Genomic DNA, 22,433 nt, shown 5'->3' with positions numbered 1-22,433 from the left:
CACATAAGCGACGTGGGGACAGGCATTGTCGTGGAACAAGATGACCACATTCGTCAATTTTCCCCGTTGTTCGTTCTTGAATGTGACACACTGCCGTTCTGGCGTTTCACAATATCGGAAACAATTGATAGCCTCTCAAGATTTAGCAAATTCTATCAGTAATGGACCCTGACGACCGAAAAAAAAGTCAACAACACCTTTCCAGCGGAAATGATGTCCTTTGCGTTCTTTGGGCGTGGTAAATTCGTATGTTTCCACGGTAAGCTTTGCCGTCGTGTTTCAGGCTCGTAGTAGTGGCATCAAGGTTCGTCCCCAATCACAAATGCAAACAAGAAGTCGTCATCCTCATTGTGATACCCGATCAGATGAGTCAAGGCAGCGCGAAACTTCTCCGTCTTCTCGCGATGGATCAAAATCTTGGGGATCCATTGCGCACCAAAGAGCCGATAACCGAGAAGCTCATGAATTATGGCGTGAACCGAACCGTGACTGATGTTCAGACGGTCTGCCAGTTCATCGATGCTTATGCTCCCTTCTTGTTTCATCAGCTCATGAACCTTTGAAATTGTGTAGGGGGTGATTGCACGATGGTTTTCAGCCCGGTCTTGGAATGTCTTTACAACGTCCTTTAAACCGTTTGCTCCAACGCTTCACAGTGGTCAATAAAATGCCGTGTTCAACGTAAACGGCAGCCATACGGCGATTAATTTCTGTTTTTCAAACACCTTTAGCTGTCAAAAACTTTGCGACACCGAGCTGTTAAACTTTTGAAGTGTCCACCATGCGACGCAACCATATTCAACCCAGTGTATGAGAGCATTAAAGAACAGTTATCTTCACATCTGTGTGTCACTTTTGTAAATGAGATATGCCGTTCTCCTACGCGCATGCCTCGCAGATAATGATCCGAACCATTATTAGCCCCGAGAATTAGGAGTGGCGCCCTCTCGCGAGTAACGTCACGGCCAGGACGCCGCTCGCTCCGGCTCGCTCGGCTGCCGCGCGCGCTCGTTCCCTTCGTGTATGCTTGGAGTATGGGTGGCTCGAGCCGTAGTACGTATTGAAGAATACGTCGGCTTCTTTCAGCTGCCATACCTTAACCACAATTTCTTCTTCAAAAGCGTGTGAGTCGAGAAACTTTGCGGCTTGGATATCGCAAGCTAAGTAGCGTTAAAGGGGTCTACTAGATTTTGCAATGCATATATGCGCCGTGTCTATCGGTAAATTTTGACTAAAAAAAGAATATCTGCAAATTCAACGCGCGAAGTTGTGTATGATGCATTTAACATTCCTTTAGTATTTAGCTATGAGAGGCATTGCATTTTACGTGGAAGAAAAATTTGGTAATTGGCGTCAACATGTTATCTGATTTTAGAAAGACACTGCCCAGCGAAGCTCTCATCATGATTCCTGTTACTCTGGTGTGTTGTTTTATTCAAATATGGCTATTCATTAATGCGTAAAAAAATACTTAGGCGCGCATTTCTTATGAAAAAGTTTGCTGCTACTTTCATCCCCCTCTGAAACAGGCCTCCAAAAAACGAATTGCTCATGGCTGCTAACACGACGGCGCGTCATCTAGAGTATTTACATAGTTAATTCACAAACACCATAGTAGCAATCACCTCAGAGAAAAGTTTCGTTGTTAAGATCGAGAGCCACTCAATTGAAAGTGAGGAAATGTTTCATAGTGGCCCTCAGTAGCCTTTATCGACAATATGGCACACCCCTGATCACGTAACGGTAGCAATCGACTGTCCGTATGGCGAGGCACGCTATGTTCGCGAAACCCATCAGTTCACTACAACTTCGAATTAAAACCATAAAGCATGTTTTTTACAGCGCCAACTGGAATGGCTAAAGTATTCTCGAGCTACTACACCGCAGCTTAGATTTCCTGTATACAAAAGGAAAATTCAAGCACCGTCTGTCTCACCATGTCTCGATCCAGCGTTATTCAATTATACAAACGGATAACTATTCGCTTCGTCGGTACATAAAAGAGAACCTTGCAGGCAAAATAAGTTTGCTCCAATCCAATCGCAAACATTCATAAAAAAAGCACTACAAGCCTTGCATATACCTTCACTTGATTTCTGACCCTCCACCGGGGGAATTTCGATATCTTCAATATGTCCCATACTACTAATCATTGACGCTTCGACTTCTTTCTGGCTGCAGCTATGCGGTCCAGCAGGCATACTGCACTAAAAAAATTGGGCCGAGCAGCCTGTGTCAGTTCGCCAAACAAATTCGTCATGTATATTCCTCAAGTAGCCAGCACCAGTATATTTCTCAAGTGACTTTGATTTGATTTATTAATTTCCATTTACACACACACATGTACAGAGGAGTGGTAAGTGGAGGTGGATGAGGGAAAAAAGTCGCACAGACGCGGCTTGAGGTAACCTCACACCCTTAGGTACAATATGGCTGCATGGTGTAACACATCAAGCGCCATATAAATTACATTTATATAGTGGCCATAAAACATTGCAGTTATACAATATATGAAAGAACAGTGAAATATTTCCACAATAACAATGCAAAACACACTTCGGCATTGAAATAAATAAATGATATACACTTGGTAATATAGACAAAAAAAGAGGAACATAACTTACATTAATCATTAACAAACGCGCCCTAAAGAGGTGAGTTGACCGTGTAACACGGAAAAGGAAATATATATTGGTACATTCCTCTTTGTACTCTGTAAATAGCTGTAAGCCTTCATTAACTTTACTTCAAATTTCCGCCGCTTAAATAAAATAAACACCTGAAGAACCGCCTAATGTTGACAGGCAGTTAAAGAAGCAAGTGAGGCGTATAGGATCTAAGCTCCAGTATTAGTTAAGTCCCCGTGCTACTGCCGAGCGTTTCTGTGTGGCAATGCGAAAATTCGATATTATACCATGAACTACTCGTCGTGAGCAAACCTATTTTAGCGGAATAAAATCAACGTAACTGCTGTAGAAGTCATATATAGCCCCCTTTGTGACATACTTGTTGCACCGCGGCAGGTATGGTATCATAACTGGATTCCTATAGGCTATGCTTTTGCGATTGTCTATCCGCGCATGAAAAACCCGCAATGGGCTGGTCTGCGTCGCTTCGACTGGCACTGTAGCGTTGCCTTCGAGAGCTGCATTGTTGTCTAAGAAATTAGCTCTTTGAATAAATGTTCCCAAAGGAAGACGTGGTAAAAATATATTTGAGACGACCACCATAAGTATACAAGCAGAGAGAATGAAGGCGAACAAACGAAAACACCGCAGAAAGCGCCCGGACAACGCCCGAACTGTAGCAGACGACAGGCGCGAGTCCGTGCCCTGACGTCACGCGAGCGGCGCTCACAGCGCCGCTCGCGTTCGTTCTCGGGGCTAATTGCGCGGTTAGGGTAGGCGCACTTTCATTTGACTCGCCCTCGTACACTAGAAATGCAAAGATACAATGGGATATACAAATGCGGAAATACGGCTTGATAAAGGACACAAAAGTGTCACTGGAAACAATGTTCACTGCATGTATACAGAAAACCTCCCAACAAGATATTTAAGTATACGTATAAGTCTCCTATGAGTCTATGTATGTAAGAAAAATTAACTGTATATAATGCGTCAAACAATGCAAATAAACATGTTGCACAATCATAGATTCACAGAATCCTAGATTCCGCCCCAATTCCATCCACTCCCCCCGATGTATTGCGCGCGACGGAAGGCGGCGCTTGCTCCCCGCTTTTCTCCTTTGCGCACACAGGACTGAGCCACCATCGTCGGCTCACCCATTCCACCTCCCCTCTTACGCTTTCACTCGCACGTACAGCATGCAGCGCGTGGTCACGATGTTATCACCCTTGGACGTTATACGAAACATGAAGGCGATGGCAGGAATGCGCCTGGAGTGTCCATAGAATTGCTTTCGCAATAATATAATAAACGTATCCGGAAACTGAAGCGTCCCGTCGCCCATTACTTTCCGCAAAAGAAGTATCAAAATCGAACTTTCACCATGCGACAATTCCCTGCGCCGCAACAATGTACTTTTTTTCTGTGGGGTGGAGGCACCTAAATGAAAAAAAGAACGCATAGGAAAGTATGTTGGCCAGAATCGAATGCCTAGATCGGGCACCTAATGGGGCTACGGAATTAATACCGAAGAAAACATGAGATGATTGGCGCATTGAGAACCATATGCATACTGCTCAGTATCCTACACCGGCGAAACAAGACTTTCCGGAAAGGTTCCGCTCAAGGAACGCGGTGCAATCCTTCGAGTCCCCGCAGTGATGGCGGCGAGCGACCATTGTTTTTTTTTTTCTCGTCTGCTAGCCAGAAAGCTTTCAAAACTCTGTCAGGTGAAAATCCGCTTGGCCAGAGCAAACCGAACGCCCACCGAAGTGCACCGCGCGGTGGTCGGGGCCGTACGAGAAAAACATATGCGCTCTGGCTCGCTCTGGCAGCCCGCGGGCAGGGTAGCGAGAACAAAAAAAAATTGAAGAGGCTCAATGTGTCCTCGGCGAATAAAAGTCAAAGTAGAAAAAATAAATAAGAACGTAGTTACTTTGGCTGGCTTTAGTGTCTTGACATGGATGTTCTAGCGCAGGTTAAAAAACACGTTGATATATTTTTATGTGACATGACGGCACAAATGAACCACCCCAACGCATCGTCTCATTGGACCTCGGTGCGTGCTTTGTCAACTGGTCTGCTAGTGTGTTGATTTGGCTTGTCTCGTTGTATGTTCCGATGTAGGACTTTAGACAAGTCAATGGACCTTTGGCGTCAAATGTTTATAACAACATTAAACCCACAAAGTTCCGCAATTGAAAATTTTAAGCACAACTTTGGAAATGTCAATGCACGTTTCACATCAAGAGCTTATGAGATTTATACCCATAAAGTTTCGCAATTGATATCCATGCGCTCCATAGATTCCGTGGCCTCAGTGAGATGCCGCGGCGAGCCCGCTCACCATCAAAGCGCCCTTGAAACTTTGTGCTCGGATGGGACTGCTCGGCGTTATATGACTGCCGGTGTATGGGCGTTGCACGAAATCCAGCCCGAGTTCGCAATCTTCGCGGTTAAATCTATTGCGAGCGTCAAAAAGACATTCTAGACAAAATCCAGAGCGATTTCCGGCACCGGGGGTCGCTTTGGTCGGCGGTGCATGGACAGCACGCAAAAATTTCGGGAGGGGGGGGCTGAAGCCCCATAGGCCCCCCACACTGGCTACGCCCCTGACTGAAGGGGACCTTGGCTATAGCGTATTAAATGATAGTCTGCTTCGAAACAGCCAATGGCGTTCTTGCGGAGATTCACCCCTGGGGTAGGGATACTAGCTTTGTCTGCACCATAAACATGTAAACATAGGTACGCTAACTAAATTCACAAACATGGTGTCACGTGCGCACAAGCAAACATGAACACATCTTGCGTGCTGCAGAAAGTCGCTAGCTGTCAAAATGGTGGAGCGACGAATTGCGGCAGGAGCAGCCCTCGAAATCACAATCGTGCTGTGTACCGCTTCAACAAAAAGTTGGTGCCGTGAACACACTGCCCGCACAATGCTACGAGCCGCCGACCGACCTAGACTCTGCCCACAACTGCGATCGCTCTCAAGATACGGCTAGGCACGGCGGAAGGAAAAAAAGAAGATAGGAGAGAGCGTGACGTGACAATGCTGAAGCCTATTCATAAGAAAATTTAGAGGAATGCGATGATGAGAAATAGGCCATCACGTGATAGGCAAGCGGTCGATTTAGTCGGCGCCCTTAGGTCGCGTCTGCTGCGCGGGTTTCGGAATATGCGCGCATAGTAGGGGTAGCAAGCGCCCGCCGATGTTGACTGAAGGAATTGAAGTGTGTTAAGCAGGCGAGTCTGCGTTATGTCAGTCAGGAAATGCACCAGAGCACCACGCGACTCGCCCCTTTACGCAAGTAGCAGACAGGCGGCAAGGCTGTCGCGAACGGAGGCGTCGGGTAATTAACCGGCATTTCGGCCAACAAACCACGAGGGTCAACTCAAGGACGACTGGTGGCGTTTCGGAGTGGTTTCACGGAAACGAGAAAACCTTTCACCCTGCAAACATGTGAAGGCAACCAAGCCGCCCTACCGACGGCGATTCCTGTTGTTTTGGGGCACCTTTCTGGCATACAATAATGTCCTTCATCCCTGCAAACATTTGCAGGCGATAAAGCGACGTCCAAGGCCCCCACGACTGCCTTCCCGTGTGAAGAAAATTCTCAAGGGGGAATAGCGCAAACAAGTCCATTCTGAATTTCCGTTCTGATCACTCGAAGCTAATAAAGAACGGCATTGACACATCCTGTGTCGAAGCCGCGTTGCGAATGAGTGAAACTTTTTCTAATCGACCGAAAAGGCTTAGGCGATCAAGTTACCCAGTAGGTACTTATTATAAAATATGAAGACGCCAAACAAACGGACACAGACAAGAGAACACGTCAAGGCGCCCTGTCCCGTGCTCTTGTGTGTGTCCGTTTATTTGGCGTCTTTATATATTATAATGAACAGCTACCAACTAGCCCAACAGGAAGTGCTTTTAAAACCAGTAAGTACTGTAGCTTCTGTCAGTGAAAGATTACTGAGGAAGTTAAGTTGGAAGCAATAGGTATCGCGACAAGAGAGTTCAACGCTAAAGATAAGCTGGTCGCCAGTATTCCATATCATCACATCTTGTCTCACTGCATGAAAAAGGGTGGGCAGTAGGTTCCGTGTAAATGTCTTCTCGACAGGAGAGAAGTTGGGCCGCGTCTGCGCAACTGTGGGAAGGTTGTAGGCAAACACAGAAGTGCAGTCGTTGTGATTGCGAGCACCGTGACGGGTTAACTATGGAAAGGGTGTAGCCTATCCCGTGTCCTGCGGGAAGTGGTACATTGGCCAAACAGGAAGGTGTTTGAATAACCCATTAATCGACCACAGAGCTTCTTTGAACGGGCAGCCGTCGTCTAATCTCTGCTTACCTTGGAAAGAATGTAAGCGAAAACCGTTGCTAAGAGATATGAAGGTGTTGTCAAGACACAGATATAGTATAGCGAGGGAGATTGCGGAAGCTTTCTTTAATCATAAGTCCGGTGGCATGTGCGTGGCGAGGCCGTCAGTTAGTGTGGACGAACCAGAAATTGATTATTTAACCTTAACTCTTTAAGCTGCTAGACGTGTTTATGCCAGAGTATATATTTTGGATGTTTTTGTAAATAAACCATGCTTGGTAGTCTGCGCTCGTCAGTGTTTTCTATCTCGTTCCTGCTCGTTTGCGCCATTTTTCTTGGAGTATGGATTACCAGCACGCCAACAGTGAGTACTTATAGAAGATAGTTCATCTCATCTTGTGCCCAACGGCCCAGCGATGGACTGGCGAGACGGGGGCTAGGAGAGCCGCAAGAACTCTAGACACGTTTCAATAGCGTAACGGTGTCGTACCACATAACCTGAAAAAAGAAACAGTGCGCGTAAACCTCAAGGAAAGGCGACGACTTCGGCGTTTAGAGTGCAGGCTAAACCTATTTATTTTTTCTAAAGGAAACACGCACAGCGGAAACTTATTAAGCAAACACGGGACAATTAACTATCCCGCGAAAAATTTCGCCTCATACTATGCAGATGCAAGACAGCGGAATAAAAATTATGAAGAAAATACTCACCGGAGTGTTCCGTTCAGAACAGTTGATTTGGAGGAACAATAGACCACGCTCTGGCATACTTTGGACCGATTTCGTGGTGAGCCTTATGAAAATTTCTAGCAACATTCTTCAAAGCGTGTTCAGATTATTCTTACTAGAATCTACCGACAGCCAATTGAAGTCCTGCCAGCTTTCTTTATACATCCTATCAACGCTCTAATAACACCCTAGAAACAATTGACCACCCAATAGCAACATGTTCATAGGATGTCTTTAAACTTCCTACCAATTTCATATAAACGTTTGTCTTTACACACCCTAGTAACATTCTTTTAAAAGAATGGTGTTCCCCGCAGGGGCGTCTGCGTCAGCAGGCACTTGGTGTGTTGCGGCACCACGTACCCGAGCACACGAGGGTTGGACTCTCCCGCGTCTAACCGTGCGTGGCTTAGCCGTGTCCGGGGAAAAGGGTATCCTGGGGGTTGAGCCAATGCCGGGTGTTTCGACCTTTACGGCCCCTCGGCGGCGGCAACACACCCCTTTGGCCTCGGCTTCACGTAGACGGCACCCCCAGACTGACCCACGCGGGGGATATCGGTAGTTGCCTTTTCCTATCCTCATCTCTAATCTTCATTTCTCTTGCTTTCGGTCTTTCCTGTCTCCTCCTAGCTTCCCTTTTATTTACACTTTTCCCAGGCAGCAAGGGTTAACCTTGTGTGGTGTAGCCAACCTTGGTTATAACAGATTTGGTTATAGTAGTGTGGTGCAGCTGGCGCGTGCAGTCCGTGTCTTTTCACGGTCCTGCAGCGTCCCCTTGTTGGGCTCCGAGGTGGGTGGCTGGCGGTGCTGCCGAATTTCCGCATATATCTATGGCAAGTTTTTTCCACCTGCTCCTCATCGCCCTCATAAACGAGGGCGCACCGAAAAATTATTTAGGTTCTATGGTCGTCATAATGAATACTTTCCCAAATTTCATGTCATTCACTCGGAGAAAACCGCAAAGTCAGCGAGAATGATCTCTCTTTTTCTAGTGTCTAAATCAATAACCGATATTCTTGGCCAAGGCTTTAAGGTAACCATACTTGCAAGTGGAGATCTCCTTTAGGAACTCCGAGCTAAAAATTAGTTTGAAAAGCTGCCGAATCTTGTCTCTTTAGGGGACATTCCAGTGAATGTGACACCGCATCGCACCATGAACACCAGCCGTGGTGTTTTACCTGATAGTGACTTGATTGATCTGACAGAGGCTGAACTACTTGAAGGTTGGGGTGACCAGAATGTCATGAGTGTAAAACGAATCAAAATGAGGCGCGATGGTAAAGAAATTCAGACTAAGCATCTTATTCCTACATTTGGTTCAAGTGTTCTGCCCGAAACAATCGAGGCAGGCTATGTGAAGATCAGGGTGAGGCCGTATATCCCAAATCACCTCCGATGTTTTAAGTGTCAGAAATTTGGCCACAGTTCCCAGAACTGCCGTGGCCGACTAGCCTGTGCCCAATGTAGCAACCATGAACATCCGTCCGAGTCATGCAAGAACACTCCACACTGTGTGAATTGTGAAGGGGAGCACCCCGCGTACTCGTGGTCGTGTCCACATTGGAAAAAAGAAAAGGAAATAGTGGCAATCAAAACCAAAGAGCATATTTCGTTTAAGGAGGCACGCAGGCGCGTATCCTTCTTACCGAAGAATAGCTTTGCCGAAGTGTCGCGTCAGGGGGCAGCGCCACAACGGCCTCCGGCGGCTCTCCGGCCCACACCTAGTGAGCCGGCTGTGACTTCACCTGCCCTCTCGGCGGTTGCGGCTAGCGCTGCTCCGTCATCCGAGAAGCGGCCGTCGACCTCCAGGCTGGTGGCCTCAAGGGCCTCATCCTTTGAGAAGAGGCTTTCTCAACAAACAAATCGCTCACAAGAGCGGGTGTCCAGGGTGTTCACAGGAGGCGATGGACACGACACCAAGTCAAACGGTGCCACTAGCGCCTAAGGAGCGGCGAGAATCGCTCGACTGCTCCAAAAAAGAAAAAATTCTCTTTCTAGACACACAGCACTAACCTCGTTCCCGTTATGGATACCCAAATAATACAATGGAACGTGAGAGGACTTCTCCACAATCTTGATGATGTTAAAGAACTCCTTCGCAAATTCACTCCAAAGGTGCTGTGTGTCTAAGAAACACACCTAAAAGTAACACAGACCAACTTTCTAAGGCAATATGCCACTTTCCGCAAAAACCGCGAAGATGCACTCACCTCCTCAGGGGGTGTAGCCGTAATAGTCGATAAGAGCGTTGCATGTCAGCTAATCAAACTCCGAATTCTCCTCGAGGCAGTTGCAGTCCAAGCTGTGCTGTTTGGTAAGTTAATCACAGTTTGTTCGATGTACGTCTCCCCTGCTGTCAATTTTTTAAAGCAGAGTTTCAAAGCCTTATCGATAAACTTCCTCCATCATACATAATTGTTGGTGATTTAAACGCACATAGCCCCCTGTGAGGCGACTCGCGTTCCGATGCGCATGGGCGCCTGATAGAAAATTTTCTGTTTTCTTCAGGTGCATGTTTATTGAACAAAAAAGAACCAACGTATTACAATGTTACACATAACACATACTTGTCCATAGACTTGAGCATCGTTTCCAGTTTACTATTTCCTTACCTGGAGTGGTCTGTTCTCAAGAACACCTATGGGAGTGATCACATCCCAATTACGTTAAATCTAACCAAACCAGATGCATGCTCGCCGCATTTCCCTCGATGGAACCTCGAATCTGCAAACTGGGAACTGTTCCAAGAACTCACGTGTTTACGATGGGACGACATTTGTGGTTTTAATATAGACGATGCTGCGGCATACATAACTGGTTATATTATTGACGCTGCAAAAGAATGCATTAAACAATTAACGGACTGGCAAAAAAACCGTCGCATCCCATGGTGGAATGACGAATGTTGAAATGCACGAAAAAATCAAAACAAAGCTTGGAGATTGCTTCGCAATTCTCCAACAGCTGAAAACCTTATTAATTTCAAACAAGTCAAATCTCAAGGCAGGAGAATACGTCCACGTGCGAAGAGAGAAAGCTGGGAGCGGTACATATCTCGAATAAATACTTACAAAGACGAGGCAAAAGTGTGGAATAGGGTGAGAAAACTAAAAGGCCGGGAGACGAACCCCCTGCCCTTAGTAAGTACCCATGGAGATGGCCTGGAAGACCAGGCAGACTGTCTGGGGGAACACTTTGAGTATATCTCCAGTGAATCCCATTACTCACAGTCATTCAACCACCCGTTCACAGATTAGCTGAGCTCAAAACTTCTCTTGCTTGTTGCAACAGCTCAGCACCAGGTGGTGACCGTATCATTTGTGAAATGATCAAGTACCTGCATCCTGAAACACAGAAAACACTCCTCTCACTTTTTATTGTCATGTGGGCCGCTGGGTATATTCCATCTTCTTGGAAAGAAGCTGTAATAATACCCATAATCAAACAAGGTAAGAACCCGTCCTTACCTAGTAGTTACAGACCTATCGCTTTGACAAGCTGTTTCTGCAAGCTCTTTGAAAAGGTGATAAATCGGCGCCTAATCTATATCCTTGAGAGCGATAGACTACTAGATCCTTACCAGTGTGGTTTCAGAGAAGACAGGTCGACCGCAGACCACCTTGTCCGCTTTGAGGCAAATATAAGGGATGCCTTCATACACAAACAGTTTTTTCTCTCCATATTTTTTGATTTGGAGAAAGCACACGACACGACATGGCGCTTCGGTATTGTTCGAGACCTTTCCGCTATGGGTATCCGCGGGAGTATGTTAAGTATCATTGAAAGTTGCCGTTCTAACCGCACATTTCGTGTTAGGGTGGGCCATGCCTTGTCAAGGTCTTTCACCCAGGAAACTGGTGTTCCACAAGGTGGTGTGCTAAGCGGCACACTCTTTATTGTGAAAATGAATTCTTTGGGCATGGCTATCCCACGAACGATGTCATACTCTGTGGATGTAGATGGCGTACAGCTTGGTTTTAAATCATGCAACTTAACTATCTGCGAACGACATGTCCAGCATGCCTTAAGTAAAGTGGCAAAATGGGCTGACGAAAACGGTTTCAGGTTGAGCCCACAGAAAAGTGCCTGCGTTCTTTTCACGAATAAGAGGAATAGTACCACGTCCTGCTATTGAGCTCTCTGGTAGCAGATTACCTGTGAGCGTCGAACACAAGTTTCTCGGCATCATACTGGCTTCGAAACTGACATTCATACCGCATAATAAATACTTGAACGCTAAGTGCCTCAAAACAATGAGCTTATTGAAACTTCTATCAAGTGCAACATGGGGGAGTGACAGGAAATGTCTCTTGAACTTGTATAGGTGTCTCGTCGGCTCACGTCTTGACTATGGCGCTGTAGTATATCAGTTCGCTACACCAAGTGCTCTAAAGATGTTGGATCCTGTCCATCATTTAGGAATCCGCCTCACGACTGAAGCCTTCAGGACAAGCCCCGTACAAAGCCTTTATGCAGGAGCAAATGTATGATCACTCCATTTTCAGAGATCATATAGCAGTATTACATATTTTCTCAGAGTAAATTCTAACCTCGCACGCCCCTCTTATTATGCATAAACGATATGACCGATGCCATACTCTTCAATAACCGACATGCAGTGAGAAGACCGTTCTCTTTGCGTGCAAGGAACCTCAGTGAGGAAATGGGTGTTCCGGTGCTTGAACATTGTCTTATGGCTCTAGCGAGACTATTAGCGCCATGGCAGTGGCAGCTGATAGAGTGTGACACATCCTTTTTAGAGGTCACTAAACATGCGCCAGAGACACATATCAACATGCATTTCTTGGAGCTCCAGTTCAAGTACTCGTGCGCAGAGTTTTACACAGACGCTTCTAAGTCGCATTCCAGGGTGTCCTACGCAGCCATTGGTCCATCCTTCTCGGAAAACGGTGTACTGCACCCTGAAACAAGTATATTTAGGGCTTAGGCCCATGCACTATTGTCGGCTGTGAAACATATAAGAAAATCAAATCTTCAAAAATCAATTATATTTACAGACTCCTTAAGCGTCGTAAAAGCCATGAAGTCACTCTGTAAACAGAAAAACCCTGTACTTACTGAGCTCTATTCCGTTCTCTGTAGAGCGTATATGTCTAAGCGGCATGTCATTATATGCTGGGTACCTAGCCATAGAGGCATCGAGGGGAATGTACTAGCTGACGAAATGGCTACATCAATCACCTCGCAAGCTATTATTCCTACGGCTGCTGTGCCTGTCCCAGATCTGAAGCCTCTCTTGCGGAAGAATCTGCGAAGCCAGTGGCAACGCTTGTGGGACATGGAAGCTATGAATAAGCTTCACTTTATTAAGCCAAAGTTAGGTTTCTGGCCACCGAAAACGAAAACACGACGAACTGATGTCCTGTTCTGTCGACTCAGGATAGGACACACCTATGACACCCACAATTTTTTACTGGCCGGAAATGAACCTCCAACGTGTGGTAGATGTGGTAAGAGGCTGACCGTTCTCCACGTCCTCGTGGAGTGTCGGGAAGCCGAAGCTGAGAGAAAGAGATTTTCCCCTTGTACATCGCCAGCACACCCCTCTCCATCCAGCAATGTTTCTTGGTGAAGAACGGTTCTTTGACACCAAATTAGTTCTGGATTTCTTGAACGATGTCGACTTGGAAGTTTTTAGTCCCAGAAATTCATAGCACATCCTCTTTTTAGAGGGTGCCGCTGTGATGGTAGTCTTGCATAGCACGTGCCTACAGGCCGTTGCATTCCAAGGACTCAGTTAAGGCAGTAGTGTTTATTGGAAAAAAGTATATCTGTGAGATATATCACTAAATCATCATTATTTCACAATGTGCATTTCGTGTCCATTGTACAGCCCATTCACATTTGGCATAGTTTTATCTTGTATAGATTTTATGCACTTTAGAGCGACTGCTTTAGGCCCCTTTACAGCCACCGTAACATCTGCCCTTCGTTATTCATAGCTCCATTGCGAACGCATTACCACCGGCCTGCTGCTCTTTGGCCACATTTGGCCCTTGCGCCACAAAACACCACATTCATCAAGAATAAAGTTCATATATCTTCTGCCAACTTTCTACCAACCGCCTATTACCATTCATCCAATTGTAGAATGTTTGTAAACGTTCTGCCAACTTCCTACCAGATTCTATTAACAGGTCTTTACACACCATATTCACATGCTTCCAACATAATTCTTGTGGGCGTTGTCAATCCTACCAATAACCCAATAACATTTGTATTTATACAGTTTAGTTACGTCCAGTCAATAATTGGCTACCGTACTTCGACAAAAGCATGTTCATAGATGATCTTTAGGCATTCTAGAAACCATCAACCAACACAAGTCGTTAGGCTCTGTAGTAATATTGTGGCAACATTTTATTTACGTGTGTTCATGGGCTTGCTACCGATGTTTTACTAGCCCTCTGTAACATTTGTCTATATACGTCCTAGTAGCATAGTGTAAACATTTGTCAGGTTGGTAAAAGCAATATGCAACCTAGAAGCAGCGTGCTCACGGAAACAGATGCAAGTATGCACTAAAAGTTTATTTATACACGAAAATTATGGGAAAATAAATAGAAAGCTTAATAAAAATAATAAATAAATAATGACAAGTTTTATTGCTGCATAACAGCTGTAGCATAATCCTTAGCGAGCATAGATGATAGCGTGTTTTGTTTTTTTATTTAGAATCGAGGTCTCAGTGAATGTGCGCAGAGTGAACCCAGCGCAGAAGGAAGACAGTCTTAACAGCTTTTTTACAACCTATATAATAAAGTTCACATGAACGCTAAAATTGTAGCCGCCATCCCTGTATACTTGCAGAGGAAATAAGCATAAGGATGGAGCACATTTGCAATGCATGTCCTGTGCTGCGTTGTATTCACATTTTATTAAATTTAGGAAAGGGTGCAAGGTCGTTTCCACAAAGGAGGGAACAGCCTAAAACTATTCTTATAGCTCCCCAAAGTTGTGGCCTGAAAATATTTCTTTCCCAAAAGGTTTTTTCACTGCTTTTCAGCATAGATAGCTTACTCACTCAAAGAGTTGATTATATGGTTTATCCCTATATTTAATGCAAATAATATGACAACAATGAGTTTTGCCTAAAGTAAAATAATAATGTTTATAATAAAACTGTAAACTAATATACAACAGTACTTGAGCTAACAAGCATGAGTCATTACTACTAGTAAAGGAAAGTGCCACGTGAACAAGCAGGATTCGTTGTTGGGAATATCGGTACAAACAGGCAAGAGGAGAATCGTTCGCAGTTGGGGTTACAATATATGTCCTTCAAAGCACAGAATGATATTGCATACATACCGAGCACGGCGTTCATGCTCCGTGGGATAACACCTTTTTGCTCACAATGCCCTTGTAGGCATTGGATTTCTTCCCGAACAGGGAAGAAGTTCGTCAGCTCCTCAGGGGTGAAGTTGGCCCGAAGGAGATCACTCGCAAACCGGCAGGCAGAACTGCTGCTGTCTTTTAAAGCGAGCCAGCATCTCCTTTTCCACCAGCACTTCGTCTCCGATGTCAAGCTGCCAATTAGAGAAAACAAAAGTGAACCTTTCTCACATTAAACAGCCCGACAGATAATTGGCCAGCATGGGTCATGTGATACTGGTCGAAAGGAAGACCATCACTTATAGTGATAGAATGGAACAAGCTCTTCAGGATTAAAGTAAGAACTAACTTTAACAACAGTATTTCATCCCAACTTCCCGAGAAGGCTTAGTACCACAATATGGATGCATTCGCATAACTGTACACTACCTGGCTTTTATTACAGCGATAGCAAGTATTCAAAAAGTTTCCTTCATCTGCAGAGATGTATTTTGAAATAGTAGTTGATTTATACGGTTTCCTTGATAAATGTTTCCAATACACAAGATATGTTCAGAGTGGGTGGACTATACCGTGTGTACAATGCAACATAGCAGTGCCTGCTCAAGAGACTATTGAAATAGACCAGCAGTCTACCATAATACAGCACCAACGTCTTAAGCAGTTTCCCTTCTTTGGGTTGTCAAAATAATCAGCTGCTTTCCCTAAATCTGGAAAAGAAATTTGCAGGCTCCCTTACACTGAGGCACCTTATTAAATGGGAACTATTGAGAAGTAGCTAACTACTCCTCGAGTTTCATGAGACAGTTGTTCCTTTCCGAGAAACATGAATCCGTGCAGCAAAAGCATCAGAAAGTTCGCCACTTGCGTTTATTTTGTTTTCTCTTTCTAGACTGCAATTACTATCATTATCCTTTATATTTGGACAGAAAAGAATCAAACATTTATTGTTTTGTTAATGCAGAGCGGAGTTGGTTTACAAGATACTGTTCTCATGTGGCAGATGATATAGTTGTCATCCAGGAGCGTGCTTAAAGGATACACTGAAACAGCACTGTGGAAATGCAGAAGCAGCAGCAACAGGACCAGTACAGCTAGTTGATAACTGTGAAAGATGCTAGTGTACTGGTTTTTATAATAGACAGGTTCTAGTTTAAACTGGTGTAGATTTTGCTTTAAACTGGCGTTTCGACTGAAGTTTCAATTGATGTTTAAAAAATCAAACAACAGATCGAGTTTCAATGCATTTTGCACCAGAAAGGAAAGAGATCACAGCAATAGCACTGCTTGCGTTGAGATAAGAAAGAAAACGTCCAGAGGATAAGTGGCCCACATGCACGGTGCTAATGCTGTGTGTTGTGTTCCTTGCTTATACTATATCTGAGTACTTTCCTGAAGCACTGTGGAAGGCTCAAGACCCCTTAGCCAATACCAAAGCCCAATGCCCCTGGTAACGTACGTATAAGCGCTGGATCGTGTGCTTACCATTTGTTGATCGGCGTATATACGAAACGAATGCTCTGGCATTGTAAACATAAGCTGTATTTACAAGAATGCGTCAGTGGGACTTCACTTAATATGTACGCTTTCTCAATAGTTCCTTGCAGTGTCCTTATCCAGTGGGTAGTAAATGCAAATGCCTTCAAAAGATCGCCAATAGGGTGGCTGTTACGGTTAGTCGTGGTAACCGCCACAGTGACTCGTGGTATATTACCTGCATATCTTAGATATAATTTATTGACAAGAAAGGCAGGGAGGTCGACATCTGCTACTGCGCACTAGTCTGCTACTCTGCACTGGGGAAGAGGGAAGGCGAGTGAAAAAACTGAACTGGCGATGATAAGAGAAGTGCTGAGGGCCTATGTATATTAGACAATGGCCTTACTAGAGCCCCTTGCCTAACTTGGGCTCCTCCAGAAACTGTACCGGCGCCCTAATTGCCCACATTGAAGTTGCATTGTCAGGGCTTGGGCCGAGGATAGCGTCCTCGGACAGTGGTTGCCTGCCAACGCAGGCTAGGGAAATTTTCAACGTCCTTCGCTCCAGCATATATGCTAGAGAATCGCACAATATGTGTTACAGTGTTTCAGGCGTCTGGCGGCGTTCACCATCTGGGCATTTCGACTGGCGGATGAGGTGCGCGTAGCGATGGGTAAAAGCAACGCCCAGCAGAATGCTGTGTAGCAATGACGTTTTTCTCACCGTAACCTTCGGGGAAACAGAATTTACCGTCTGCGTCGATCATATGCAAGTGTCTGTGGATGTTGTCATCATGGGCTCTGTATGCCTTTGTAAGGTCCGGCATGAATGTCTTGATCAAAGAGCTAGTGTCAGGTCGCGAGTAGGCAATCTATGCTCCACCAGAGGAAGACAATGCGGATCTTGCCTCACTGCCAGCGAGTTCACTGCCAATCACACCACAGTGAGTAGTCACCCTTTGAAAAGTGATCACTTGGCAATTGAATTCGCCATTGTGATGAAGTTCGGAGATTTCCAGTACGAGCAGGTAATAGAGTCCTTTCTTTAACAACCATTTTAGCGCCTGTAGCGCTCATTTAGCACCTCAGAATACCGTCCATTTATGGGGCGTCTGCGTTCTCATAAAACGGACAGCCTCCCATAATGCTGCAAGTTCCGCAGCTGTAGATGTCGATTTGTGCTCTAATTGAAATCGCCGAGTAATTCGAAGTTGTAGGATAACAAATGCTGCCGTGATGGCCGGTGGTGTGACTGAACTGTCCGTATATACTTGTGCAGTCCCCCTACATATTGTAAATATACGGGACAGGTTGAGCTGTTTCAAGACAATGGGAGAAACATGGTATTTCTTCATAATTCCGAGTATATGAAGTCTCACTAGTTGTCTCAGTAATGTCCACGGAGGTGTCTCACGGATGTTGGTGGTCTGGAGCCTTGCAAGTGTAATACCTGCATGACATGCAATTGCTTTTGAAAAAGCACAGTTAAGGTTGATGACGTGCGTATGCAAAGCACGAAACATAGGGCCTAACCAAACAAAAATAAAATTACACTCAGGCATGCCTTAAAATTCATTTCGCTGGGAAATCATATTGCCGGTATACATCTTCTACGTTCGGCAGTTACGCAAAAGGCTTGGGAAATAAGAGTACAACGTATTCCTTTGGGAATGAGCTCCTAAACCAACTCTGAACTTTGAAGTTTCTTATATAATGGCAACTGTGTAATAGTGTATGACGAACATAGAGCTACAAGACTATTTCGAAATATTGCTATAGTAGCAAAGTTACGGGCATATGATGAATTACGAAGCTTTGATGCTTTCTTGCTTGCCTTCAATGCCCTCCCCACCGACGCCATCTCACGAACATCATGCTGAGCAGCTAAATCTACAGGTCCTGTCGGCCAAGCAGAATGGAGCCTCAGAAGAGCTCCTCCCTTGTCCATCTCTGCGTGTAGCTGACAGGAAAAAGAAACGTCATGGAAGGATAAGTTATGCGCAATGGCCAAGCCGTTCCCATAAGACGCAGCTCGCTTTCGTCATGGCGCTCCCATATTTTTTCGTTTGACCTATGAATATTTTTTACGACTGCAGACAAGAAACTAGAAGAGCCCAGAGAGCAGCATGCAGGACATTGTTTTTTTAGTTGTGGCGTCCACGAAACTATAGTGCTGCCATGTTTTTGCTGAGCTGCAGAAGCTGACAGTTGGACAATGCACACTAATCACTAAGGTACAAGTGCTAAAGAATCAACTTTTGTGCAACGATGCAACACTAACAGACTTAAATAAGCGAATGATGGAACTGGAGCAACGCTACCAGGCACTGATACCCCTGCGAAGCGAATGATAATCTGTGTACGCTACTACCTCTTAAACTGGTCGCCTGGTATCTAGCCTAGAGAGCCTCATAGAGGATGCTGATAACCGTTCACGTAGAAACAGCTTAATATTCTATGGCATTCCTGACCCCAACCCTTGTGAAACGTTTGCGCAATCGGAAAAAGTATGTATTATGAACATTCTTGAGCTCATGGACATAAGCCTCGATCCGAAAGAAATTGAGCGTGCACACCGGCAGGGACGCTATACACTTGGCTGTAACCGCCCCATCATTGCGAAGTTTGCATACTATAAAACAAAAGAATTGGTCTTCACTAATGGTTGTAAGTTAAATGGAAGTAACTGCAGTATTGGCGACAACTTTTCACCGGCTGTTCTTTTCGCCCGCAAACGTCTTCTTTTCGGTAAAAGCAAGGCAACACCTTTCAAACTACGTTTCAAAACACCTGTCATAGGATTCAAACGCCACGAATATGATGAATCATCTAAAACCGTAAAGGAGATTCACTAGCAATCATAGTGCAATAGAGGTTCGCTTAACCATCGCCACATCACCACAACGAATAATCTTTCCCTATCTGTTATTTTCACTAACGCCTGTAGTTTTCTTCCCAAACGCGAAGTCTTGTCAAGACTCGTTTCTTTGTCAGGCAGTAAGTTAGTTATTTTACCAGAAACATGGCTGAGGTCGGAGATCAGTGACAATGATGTATTATACGACTTGCCCAACTTCGAAGTTCATCGCTGTGACCGCCAAGGAACGCGGAGAGGGGGGTTCTAATAGCATTTAGCAAGCAATTGCCCTGTGCACCATCGCGCCTCCTACTGGCCTTGAGATAGCCTAGCTACTTATCCGCTCTTTCCCACAGGCTGTCCTGCTGGGTGAGTGTTATCGACCACCTCTTTACAGCCCTGATTTCCCTGGAAAATTAAACAGCACTGTAAGCAAGGTTACTGTCGCACGGCCCTAACGCTCATATTATTTTATTCGGTGACTTTAACTTTCCTGGTATTGACTGGTATTGACATCACCGATGTCCGTTTGAACTTTAAACTTTCAGAGCTTGTTTCTGAACCAACACGTGTCTCGCTTGGCTGTGCAAACATCTTAATTGTTATACTACCTAATCCTCCCGACAGCTTATCATCATTAACCTTCCTTCCTGCTATCAGCGGCCACAAAGTTATTCACGTTACCTTTTTCTTTTCCGCGCCACCACGTGCAACATATCGCAAAACTATCAGCCTATACGATAAAGGAAACTTCGAAGCCATTAATGACGAACTGACTGCCTTTTTACCAAACTTTGCATCTAGAATTTACGAGCGAACTACTGACACTAATTGGACGCTGTTTATAGGTAAAATTAATGAATTAGCAGACAAACATATACCGAAAATTACCTTCCGTCCGAAGCGTCGGAACCCATGGATCACTAACCATGTAAAGCGACTGGAAAATTAGGAAAAAAAGGTTTTTTAGATCTGCCAAGCAAAGTACGAATGCTAACACACGGGAGAAGTACTATTCTGCCGAAAAATTGTACTTATCTGCTGTTCGCAGGGCCAAGCATACTTTTTTTTAACATACACTTACCGAAAATACTCAGAGAAAACCCCAAGAAATTCTGGGAAGTAATAAACCCCCCTCATGCTCGGGCCATAACTCTTGCTGACGATTCTGGAGATATCATGACTGATACCGACTGTGTCATTTCGTTCAACAATGCCTTCGCCTCCGTTTTTACTAAAGATACGAGTTCTCCTCTACAATTAATGTCTAGTAACATGGTATCTGTAATGCCGGCCATCACGTTCTCTTTAGATGGTATCTCCAATGTAATTGATAACCTCAAACTCTCTTCATCCACCGGTATCGATGGTATTAACTTGAAACTGTTAAAATATACTACGTATATCTAAGCTGCGTTTTTGTGTCTCTTATTTTCTCAGTCACTTTCAGCAGGCTCCATCCCTTATGAGTGGAAAGTAGGAAAGGCCATTCCCATCTACAAGGGAGGCAACAGGAATAACCCAATAAATTATCACCCCATCTCCTTAACGTGTCTTCCATGTAAGATAATGGGGTACGTCATTTACTAACTCATCATGGACCATTTCGGCGCCAACAATTTTTTTTTCATCCTCCACAGCATGGATTTCGTAAGGGCTTTTCTTGCCAGACCCAACTAGCTCTTTTCCTTCACGACCTTCATGCGAATCTTGACTGTAACAACAAACTGATGCAATCTTCCTCGGCTATGAAAAAGCTTTTGACAAAGTCCCTCACCCTCACTTGTTACATAAACTTTCTTTCTTGAATTTAAGCACGAAATTAATAAAATGGCTAGAAGCGTTCCTCACTAACTGCGAGCAATTCGTTACAGTCGACCACCAGTCCTCCGTCAATCTTCAGCTATCTTCAGGTGTCCCCCAGGGGTCTGTTCTGGATCTGTTCTTGTTGCACTTCTCTTTTTAATATACATCAGTGACTTACCCCTTCTGTAACTTGCAAAATTCGGATGTTCGCGGATCACTGCGTGAATTATCATACCATTAACAATGACGCTTATGGCGATAATTTTATCAACATGCGGGTTTTCTTTTTATTTCAATCCGCTGGAAAATTGCGCGGCACCGGGATTCGAACCACAGTCCTCTTGCGAGGCGGATGCTTTACCTCTACGCCACCGCTGCACCGCCACGCCTAAATGGGTCGATCCAAAGGTAGTGCAATGCCGGGGCGAAGGTGAACCAGGCGTTAAGCACTCCCCATAAGTGTGCGAAGCATTTTGTTTTTCATTTAAGATCTTTGACTGTCGTCAGTTATCGCTGCCATTCCAACCTATCAAAGTGGAATGGTTGTAAATATTTTCACTCCTTTAGATGGCAGTACTTATCAGCATCTCCAGCGGCGTGAAGACTAGTTTTCTCATCGATTCGGTGCCCGCGCGAATAATTCGAGACGAGTTCAGTTCTCACCATCTATTCAAAGATCATGCGCATCGCTGTTCCCTTATTAGTTCAGCCTTCCTTGTTAAATGTGATCCAGGGACCAGGAAAGGAATTTGGTTCGTAGTCAGGTGGTCTGTATGCTCGTGGAACGAGTCGCGCCGGAGAAAACGCCAGCTGCGTTATACTTTTCCTTTTGCTTCATTATTTCCTCGAGTCACGGCTCGCCGCGACGCTGGCAGATTCCTTGAAGCATATACCCGCGATATGGGTTAGGGAAGCTGGAAAATAATATAATGCTGAACCGCGTCCATCATCAGATCCTGCAACAACCGGTAAAACTATAAACAATATGATTGTCACCCGTTACCTCGTCTGGCTTTTCCCTAATTGTATAGCACTTCTCATGCAAAATTCGTGGATGATCGTGTGTATTACAAGCATTCTGGCGGCTCTCAGAACGTGTCCGCCACCTTAAAGCAATGTGAAAAGCCGATACGAATGTCATCGCCAGAAATATTTAAAACATCCTGTGCAGTTCTTAATGAGTAGTCTGGTTTTATGGGTTAAATACAAGACACTGTCAGGTTTTCTCGTGGATTCCAATCGTGCTGAGATT

Source organism: Dermacentor albipictus, unplaced genomic scaffold, assembly GCF_038994185.2.
Source record: "Dermacentor albipictus isolate Rhodes 1998 colony unplaced genomic scaffold, USDA_Dalb.pri_finalv2 scaffold_77, whole genome shotgun sequence".
Lineage (NCBI taxonomy): Eukaryota > Metazoa > Arthropoda > Arachnida > Ixodida > Ixodidae > Dermacentor > Dermacentor albipictus.
The sequence above is the reverse complement of the archived record's forward strand: the minus strand, read 5'-3'. Positions refer to the sequence as shown.